Raw genomic sequence first — 9014 nt, forward strand, 5'->3', positions numbered from 1 at the left:
TTGGGGCGCCTTCCCCTGTCACGAACAGAGCAGGGCAGATAGGGAGGTTGTGGCCCCGCCCCCTGTCACACACAGAGCTGCAGGGCGATCAGGGGGTTTGGGCGCTGCCCTCTGTCACGCTGATCCTGTGCCAAGAGGCCTCCCGGCTCCGCTGATCCCGGTGCTGGGAGGCATATTACCCTTTTACTATATAGAATAGAGGCCTGGTGCACGGGTGGGGGCTGGCTGGTTTGCCCTGAAGGGTGTCCTGGATCAGGGTGGGGGTCCCCACTGGGGTGCCTGGCCAGTCTGGCTGAGGGGCTGAGGGCCGTTTTCAGGCTGGCGGGTGAATGAAGCTCCAAACCGCTCCTTTTTTTCTTTTTTTCTTTTTTATTCTGGGCCAGCTTTAGCTCTGAGGCCTCGGCTGCTCAAAACAGGTTTCTGGCCTTTGTTTACCTTCTGTATTTGATACAATGTTGCGGTCCAGATGGCTGAAGCCTGGCTGACTAACGCAGGTTTCTGGGGTTTTGTTTAGCTTCTACATTTGCAACATAGTTGCTTAGAGTTGCAGCTGAGAGGCCGGCAAGTCAGGGGGGGAACATTGGAGTCCGCCGTCACTGGAGCAAGCAAGCCTCCCTGTTCGCTTCAGTGCATGGCCGCCATCTTGGCTGGCAGTTAATTTGCATATCGCCCTGATTAGCCAATGGGAAGGGTAGCGGATGTACAGCTAATTACCATGTTTCTCTTTTATTAGATAGGATGATTGGGTTACCAAAGAGATCAAAGAAGAAATAAAAAACATCCTGGAAACAAATTACAATGAAAACACAACAATCCAAAATTTATGGGACACAGTGAAAGCAGTCCTGAGAGGGAAGTTCATAGCATTACAGGCCTACCTTAAAAAAAAACAACACAAGAAAAAGTGGTAATAAATGATCTAACTCTACAACTTAAAGAATTAGAAAGAGAGCAACAAGAAAAGCCCGAAGTGAGAAGAAGAAAGGAAATAATACTGATCAGAGCGGAAATAAATGACATAGAGATAAAAAAAATACAAACGATCAATGAAACCAACAGCTGGTTCTTTGAAAGGATAAACAAGACTGATGAACCTCTAGCAAGGCTCAACAAGAAGCAAAGAGAGAGGACCCAAATAAACAAAATCAGAAATGAAAGAGGAGAAATAACAACAGGCCCCACAGAAATACAAAGGATTGTAAAAAAATACTATGAACAACTCTATTCAAACAAACTGGTCAACCTAAAAGAAATGAACATATTCCTAGAAAAATGCAACCTTCCAAAACTCAATCAGGATGAATAAAAAAATCTGAATAGTCTGGTAACTATGGAGGAAAATGAAGCAGTAATCAAAAAACTTCCAGCAAACAAAAGCCCTGGGCCAGACTGCTCCACAGGGGATTTTTACCAAATATTCAAAGAACTAAAACCTATCCTCCTGAAATTATTCCAAAAAATTCAAGAGGAAGGAACACTTCTAAGCTCTTTCTATGAAGCCAGCATTGCCCTAATCCCAAAACCAGATAAAGACACTAAAAAGAAAGAGAATTACAGGCCAATATCTCTGATGAACATAGATGCTAAAATCCTCAACAAAATCCTAGTAAATCAGATCCAGCATTACATTAGAAAGATCATACACCATGACCAAGTGGAATTTATTCTGGGGATGCAAAGATGGTACCGTATCTGTAAATCAATAAACGTGATACATCACATAAACAAATTGAGAGACAAATATCAATTAATGCAGAAAAAACATTTGACAAAATCCAACACACTTTCTTGATAAAAACTCTCAGCAATGTGGTAGTAGAGGGATAATACCTCAACATAATAAAAGCCTTGTATGACAAACCTACAGTCAACATCATACTCAATGGGCAAAAACTAAAACTATTTCCCCTAACAACAGGAACAAAACAGGGATGCCCACTCTCACCACTCCTGTTCAACATAGTACTGGAAGTGCTAGCCATAGCGATCAGACAAGAAGAAGAAATAAAAGGCATCCAAATTGGAAAAGAAGTAAAACTGTCATTATTTGGAGATGACATGATATTGTACATAGAAAACCCTAAAGACTTCATCAAAAAGCAGAAGAAATAAAGGCATCCAAATTGGAAAAGAAGTAAAACTGTCATTATTTGGAGATGACATGATATTGTACATAGAAAACCCTAAAGACTTCATCAAAAAGCTAGATACTTAACAAATGAATTCCGCAATGTAGCAGGATACAAAATTAACACCCAGAAATCTATGGCTTTTTTATATACCAATAATGAACTCACAAATAGTGAAACTAAAAAAACAATACCATTTACCAATGCACCAAAAAAATTAAGATACCTAGGAATAAACTTAACTAAGGATGTAAAAGACCTATACTCGGAAAACTACAGGACATTGAAAAAAAAGAGATATAGGAAGACAAACAAATGGAAGAATATACCATGTTCATGGATTGGTAGAATCAACATCATTAAAATGTCCATACTACCCAAAGCAATCTATAAGTTCAATGTTATCCCCATTAAAATACCAATGGCATAGGTTGGGTGGCGAGGCGCCATCGCCGAAAGGTCCAGGAAAGTTTCTTTGGAGGTGCGGCCGGGAGCGGCCATGTCCCATGGCCCCAAGAAACCCGGCACGGGCGGCGCCGCAAGGCTCCTGCAAAGCATGGGGGCCCACGAGGCAGTGAGAATGGGGTCCCACGAGGAGGAGCCTGTGAAGAAGCGAGGCTGGCCCAAGGGAAAGAAGATCCTGCCAAATGGCCGCAAAGCACCTGTCACTGGCTACGTGCACTTCCTGAACCAGAGGCGAGAGCAGATTCGCACGCACCACCCGGACCTGCCCTTTCCTGAGATCACCAAGATGCTGGGTGCCGAGTGGAGCAAACTGCAGCCCACAGAGCAGCAGTGGTACCTGGATGAGGCCCAGAGGGAGAAGCAGCAGTACATAAAGGAGCTTCGCGCTTACCAGCAGTCAGAAGCCTACCAGATGTGCACAGAGAAGATCCAGGAAAAGAAGATCAAGGAACAGGACTCAGGCTCCAGGCTCATGAATACCCTCTTGAATGGACACAAGGGTGGGGACGGCGATGGCTTCTCCACCTTTGATGTCCCCATTTTCACTGAAGAGTTCTTGGACCAAAACAGAGCTCAGGAGGCGGAGCTGTGGCGCCTGCGGAAGATGAACGTGGCCTTCGAGGAGCAGAATGCGGTGCTGCAGAGGCACACCCAGAACATGAGCAGCGCACGCGAGAGCCTGGAGCAGGAGCTGGCGCTGGAGGAGCGGCGGACGCTGGTGCTGCAGTAGCAGTTCCAGGCTGTGCACCAGGCGCTCGCTGCCTGTCCCTGGCACCTGCAAGACGCCCACACTCAGCATGCTGGACTTCTACATGACTCAGCTGCACGGAGCCATCAAGTGGGACCCCGCCCAGCACAAGAAGTTCGTGGTCCGCATCAAGGAGATCCTGGCCCAGGTTGCCAGTGAGCACCTATGAAGGTGTTGGTCAGCTCGTGGGGATCCAGAGAAGACCAAGCTCTGCTCATGGCCCCCACCCCATACAGGAGGGATGGGGGTCCACCCGTTGGGGCCAGGCCCAATCCTGCACCTTGGGAGCTCCAGCCCCTAACATTATTCTACACCATCCCCTAGCTTTCAACCACCCCAGCACCCCAAATCCAGAAAAGTCACCTGCCATGCACAACACACATAGAACCCCATGGCCTCATAGAGCATGTCATAGTACAGGGCAGTGGGAACACCACACATGGGCAGCATGACCCAGGACACAAGGGGACCAACAGCAACTCTCCACACTGGTGTAGGGAGGGTGAAACAGGCTACAGTGGCTCTAGGGATCTGCCCCAGGACACAGGGCAGTGAAAACCCATACCTGACACACAAGGAGGGACTCCCCGAAGGTGCTGACCACAAGTGCCCCACACAAGCAGGCACACTGCAGGACATGCTCTCATGTTTGGGTGAGAGACTTCTGCCTGTGGCCCTGGACTTCCTGCACCTCAGAATGCAATAAAAAAATTCCTAAAAAAAATAAACTTATTCAAACTGACACAAGAGCTAGAAAACCTGAATAATTCTATAAGCTTTAAATGTTCCCACAAGGAAAATATTCCAACAACATTAGTCAAATACCTTCTCCTTCCCATTTATCATATATCTGTCAACACAAACCCTAAACTTGGCAACTAGAACCACTGCCAAAGCTGGACAAAATGTTACAAGTTTGTTTCTTTTACAAGGCTAATGCTGTCTCATACTTTGCTTTACATATTAATAAATGTGTAGGACATGAAGATTTGCTTTGCCTATAGAGCTCCTGGCATGTGAAGGAAATATTGCATAGACTAAAGAGCACTGACATGGGAACCAGATCTGGGAATTTTAGTCCTGGGTCTACCACTTACTTGCTGTGAGATTTGAATAATCCCCTTCAGCTACAAAACTCAATGACATTTACCTGCAAAAGTTAAGCATCTTTGCTATTAAAAGCAAATAATCAGTTTTCATATGGTTTATTTTCCACAAAATTTTTATGTAATTGAGAAATGCATTTAGAAATTTCGAGCTATATTTATGTAAAATAGCTTTCACTTTTTTCATTTCTCTCCTTTATTTTATTCCCCAAAAAATATATGCCTTAAGCAACTTTAATTTCAGAATGCCTTAGAGGAAAAAACTAAGCCACTTATAGGGAGGATAAAGGCAAGTAAAACATTACTTCTTATATTTATAAACCACTTTATTGATTGGAAAGTGAAAGATGAAATGATTTTATTGTAATTTACTAATCAAATGATAGAAAGAAAAGTTTCGGAGAAACCAAGATGGCGGCATAGGTAAACACCGGAAATTGCTGCCTCCCACAACAAATTCAAAAATACAACTAAAAGACAGAACAGACATCATCCAGAACCACAGGAAGGCTGGCTGAGTGGAAATTCTACAACTAGAAGGAAACAGAAAAAAAAGCACTGCTCAGAGGAGCTGCAGAAGTAAAGTACAGAGGTACGGAGGCACATGCGGCAAGGGCTGGCAACTGAGGACGCGGCTGTCTTCTTGAATCGGGAGGGAGTCACAAGCCCCCGACTGCTCTGAACTCCAATTCCGGGTGAGACTCTGGAGAATTAGACTCATACGGGGAGAAACTGGACTGACAGCGGGCAGAACTCAGAACTCGAGGGTGGCTTTCTCTCAAAGGTGCTTGCAGCAATTACCAGGACACTGAGACACGGGGCCCCTTAGGGCAGGGCTGAGGATCAGCCAAAGCTGCTTGCTCCACCCTGTTGATTCCCTGAGACCCCGCCCCACCCAAGCTGTGCACAGAGGCTTTTGCATATGAATGCCCTGGCCCTTTGCAATCTGAAAATTACCTAAAAACCTGTGGCTGGGCCAGACAAACCCAGAACTTCCAAGAGAAGACCCAAGGCCCCACAGCAGCTTGCATTGCTTCACAGCTGGGCCTCATTTGGGCACCTCCAAACCCCAAACAAGGAAGGGGAATCTGCAGATCTCTTCATAGCTCCTGCTGGATAGCCTCAGGCAAAGGCTAAATTAGCATCTCCTTAGATCCAAGGGCCAGTGTACCCAGTGGTCAGAGTGGGACCATCCAGATTACAACTCCTCAGATTCATAAGGAACACACTCAGGGGGCAGACTCAGTGAGCACCAAAGCCCCACTGAAGCAAGTCTTGCCCCAGAAGGGTGTCTTCAGCACAGAAGTTCTCCCACTGCAGACACAGCTGATTCTCACTGCCAATTGGCCTGGAGGTCAATTCCTCCCAGTGACACCTAAAACAATCAAGGCATAACTACAACAAGACTGTGCACAAAGCCCACAAGGGGGTGCACCAAGAGTGTCCACCTCAGGTAACTGGGGAGGCTGAGCCACTGGGCCCTGTAGGACACCTAGCACACAAAACCACTCTACCAACACAGGGAAGCAGACAAAATGCGAAGACAAAGAAACAGGTCACAAATGACAGAAATGGAGGACAGCAAACGACTGGATATAGAGTTCAAAACCACGGTTCTAAGATTTTTCAAGAATTTTATGGAAACCGCCGATAAATGTATTGAGATCCTTAAGAAATCTAGTGAGACCCTCGATGTTGTGATAAAGGACCAACTAGAAATTAAGCATACACGGACTGAAATAAAGAATATTATACAGACTCCCAACAGCAGACCAGAGGATCGCAAGAATCAAGTCAAAGATTTGAAATACGAAGAAGCAAAAAACACCCAACCGGAAAAGCAAAATGAAAAAAGAATCCAAAAATACGAAGATAGTGTAAGGAGCCTCTGGGACAACTTCAAGCGTACCAACATCAGAATTATAGGGGTACCAGAAGAAGAGAGAGGGCAAGATATTGAAAACCTATTTGAAGAAATAATGACAGAAAACTTCCCCTACCTGGTGAAAGAAATAGACTTCCAAGTCCAGGAAGCGCAGAGAACCCCAAACAAAAGGAATCCAAAGAGGACCACACCAAGACACATCATAATTAAAATGCCAAGAGCAAAAGACAAAGAGAGAATCTTAAAAGCAGCAAGAGAAAAAAAGTCAGTTACCTATAAGGGAGTACCCATACGACTGTCAGCTGATTTCTCAACAGAAACCATGCAGGCCAGAAGAGAGTGGCAAGAAATATTCAAAGTGATGAATAGCAAGAACCTACAACCAAGATTACTTTATCCAGCAAAGCTATCATTCAGAATTGAAGGTCAGATAAAGAGCTTCACAGATAAGAAAAAGCTAAAGGAGTTCATCACCACCAAACCAGCATTATATGAAATGCTGAAAGGTATTCTTTAAGAAGAGGAAGAAGAAAAAGGAACTCTTACCATTTGCCACACCATGGATGGAACTAGAGAGCATTATGCTAAGTGAAATAAGCCAGTCAGAGAAGGATAAATACCACATGATCTCACTCATTTGTGGAATATAATGAACATCATAAACTGATGAACAAGGACTGATCCAGAGATGGAGAGAGGAACCAATGTAATAATCTGAACAATAAAGATTTAATTAAAAAAAAAAAGAAAGAAAAGTTTCAAATCACAAACTAAGAAAATTTTTCTGATAACAAGTATGAGGGGGTAGTTATTAAACTAAAACCATCATAAACTAAAAATATAAAATACTAAAGGATTACATGTAATAAAATTTAAAAACGAAGTATGAACTTTAAAAACCATTTTTAAGAAGAGTAAATTTTAAAGAGTTAAAAGTCAGTACAGTATATTCAATATTAAAGACAAAAATCTGTATTACAAATGAAAAATACTGAGAGGTACTTACCTGACGAAATATCTCCGTGACAAAGTTTACGTTACTTCTTTTAGAAGAAAAAACTCTGCGAACTATTTCAATGTCTGTGAGATGTTCCTCATCAATACTACAGAGGCTAGATGAGCTAGGTTCTCGCTCTGTCAGAGTGCTTGTATTAGAATGAGACTGTTCTGGTTCTGTAGTTCTATCTGTTTTATCAGGATTATCATTTTTGTTTTCTTCTCTGGATACCAAACTAGCTGCTGCTCTCTAAAATAAGAACAAAATGGGGAAAATATAATCATTAACTAGGTATTTTATCTTCTAATAACAAATACTGGCAGAATCCAAAGAATTTATTCTTAACTAGAGGCCCGGTGAATGAAAATTCATGCACTGGAGGGGGGTCCCTTAGCCCAGCCTGCCCCCTCTCACGGTCCGGGAGCCCTCAGGAGCAGAAGGTGACCCGGCGATCAGGGGAAGTGGACGTCCCATCACACCTCTGCTGCTGCCACTGCCGGCAGCGCAAGCCTCGGCCGGCCCTGGTTACTTGAGCCTCGGGCTGGCCCTGGGCAGCTGAGGGGACTGGGGGACTCGGGAGGCAGGTACGTGGAGCGGCCGGGCCTGCCTGGGGGCAGGCCCAGCCTTGCTGTGCGCCTGCTACCCCGGTGGGGCTGAGGGGACTGGGCGCCACCATCTTTGAGGGTGTGGCAGTCAATTAGCATATTCTCTCCTTATTGGCTGTGGGTGCCACCATCCTTGAGGGAAAGGCAGTCAATTAGCATATCCCCTCCTTATTGGCTGTGGGCGCCACCATATTTGAGGACGGGGCAGTCAATTAGCATATTCTCTCCTTATTGGCTGTGGGCGCCTCCATCTTTGCGACACATGAGTGTCAATTAGCATATTCCCTCCTTATTGGCTGTGGGTGCCACTATCTTTGCAACTGTGTGAGGGTCAATTAGCATATCCCTCTTTATTAGATAGGATAATTAAATGGCAATACAAGTGATTCAACATCTAAGTGACACAGTGATAGTTGCCACTAGTCATCTACCCATCTATAATTAGATTTGTTTTTCAGCATGTCTGTAGTATAAATAAGTTACTAATTAAAGCTGGGTAAGAAATTAATGCAGATAGAGTTAGCTCAGAACTTCAATCATAAATAAAAAAAACATAACACTGGACTGTCTGTTCAATAAAACCTTAATGTTTAAAATCATCTCTAGACAAAAATTATACAAGTAAAAACTTTTTAAACAAAAAACAAAGAAATTGAAGAAAATTTATAACAGAAATAGAAATGAAGCCAAAAGGTTTTTTAGAAAAGTCTATATTCTAATAACAATAAAATTTTTACCATGACTGGAGATGAAAAAGTAAGTGTTAAGGTGGTGATGAAGAAATGACTACCATGGTGTATGATAGGAGAAGCACTATTCTGGTAAGTATCATAAATTACTTTGGTAAGTTACTCAATTTATGGTCTCAGTTTTGCCATCTATCTAAAATAAGAAGCTTTTAGGTAAATGATCTCAAATATGCCTTCCCAATAAAAAAAACTCTATGATTTTAGACTATTAAGTTCTGAGATCAGAAAAATAGTTCTCCTTGAGTTTCCACATTTAATAATTCTTAATAGAGAACAAAGTTTTGGGGAAAACACACACATAGCCATATAAATAGAAGGCTAAGGGGACTA

General features: G+C 43.4%; 1 pseudogene; it reads left to right on the forward strand.

Annotated features, from left to right (window-relative positions):
* Nucleotides 1–2564: 2564 nt before the first annotated feature.
* Nucleotides 2565–4022, forward strand: LOC102255376 (annotated as a pseudogene).
* Nucleotides 4023–9014: the final 4992 nt, after the last annotated feature.

This window comes from Myotis brandtii, unplaced genomic scaffold (assembly GCF_000412655.1).
Source record: "Myotis brandtii unplaced genomic scaffold, ASM41265v1 scaffold194, whole genome shotgun sequence".
NCBI lineage: Eukaryota > Metazoa > Chordata > Mammalia > Chiroptera > Vespertilionidae > Myotis > Myotis brandtii.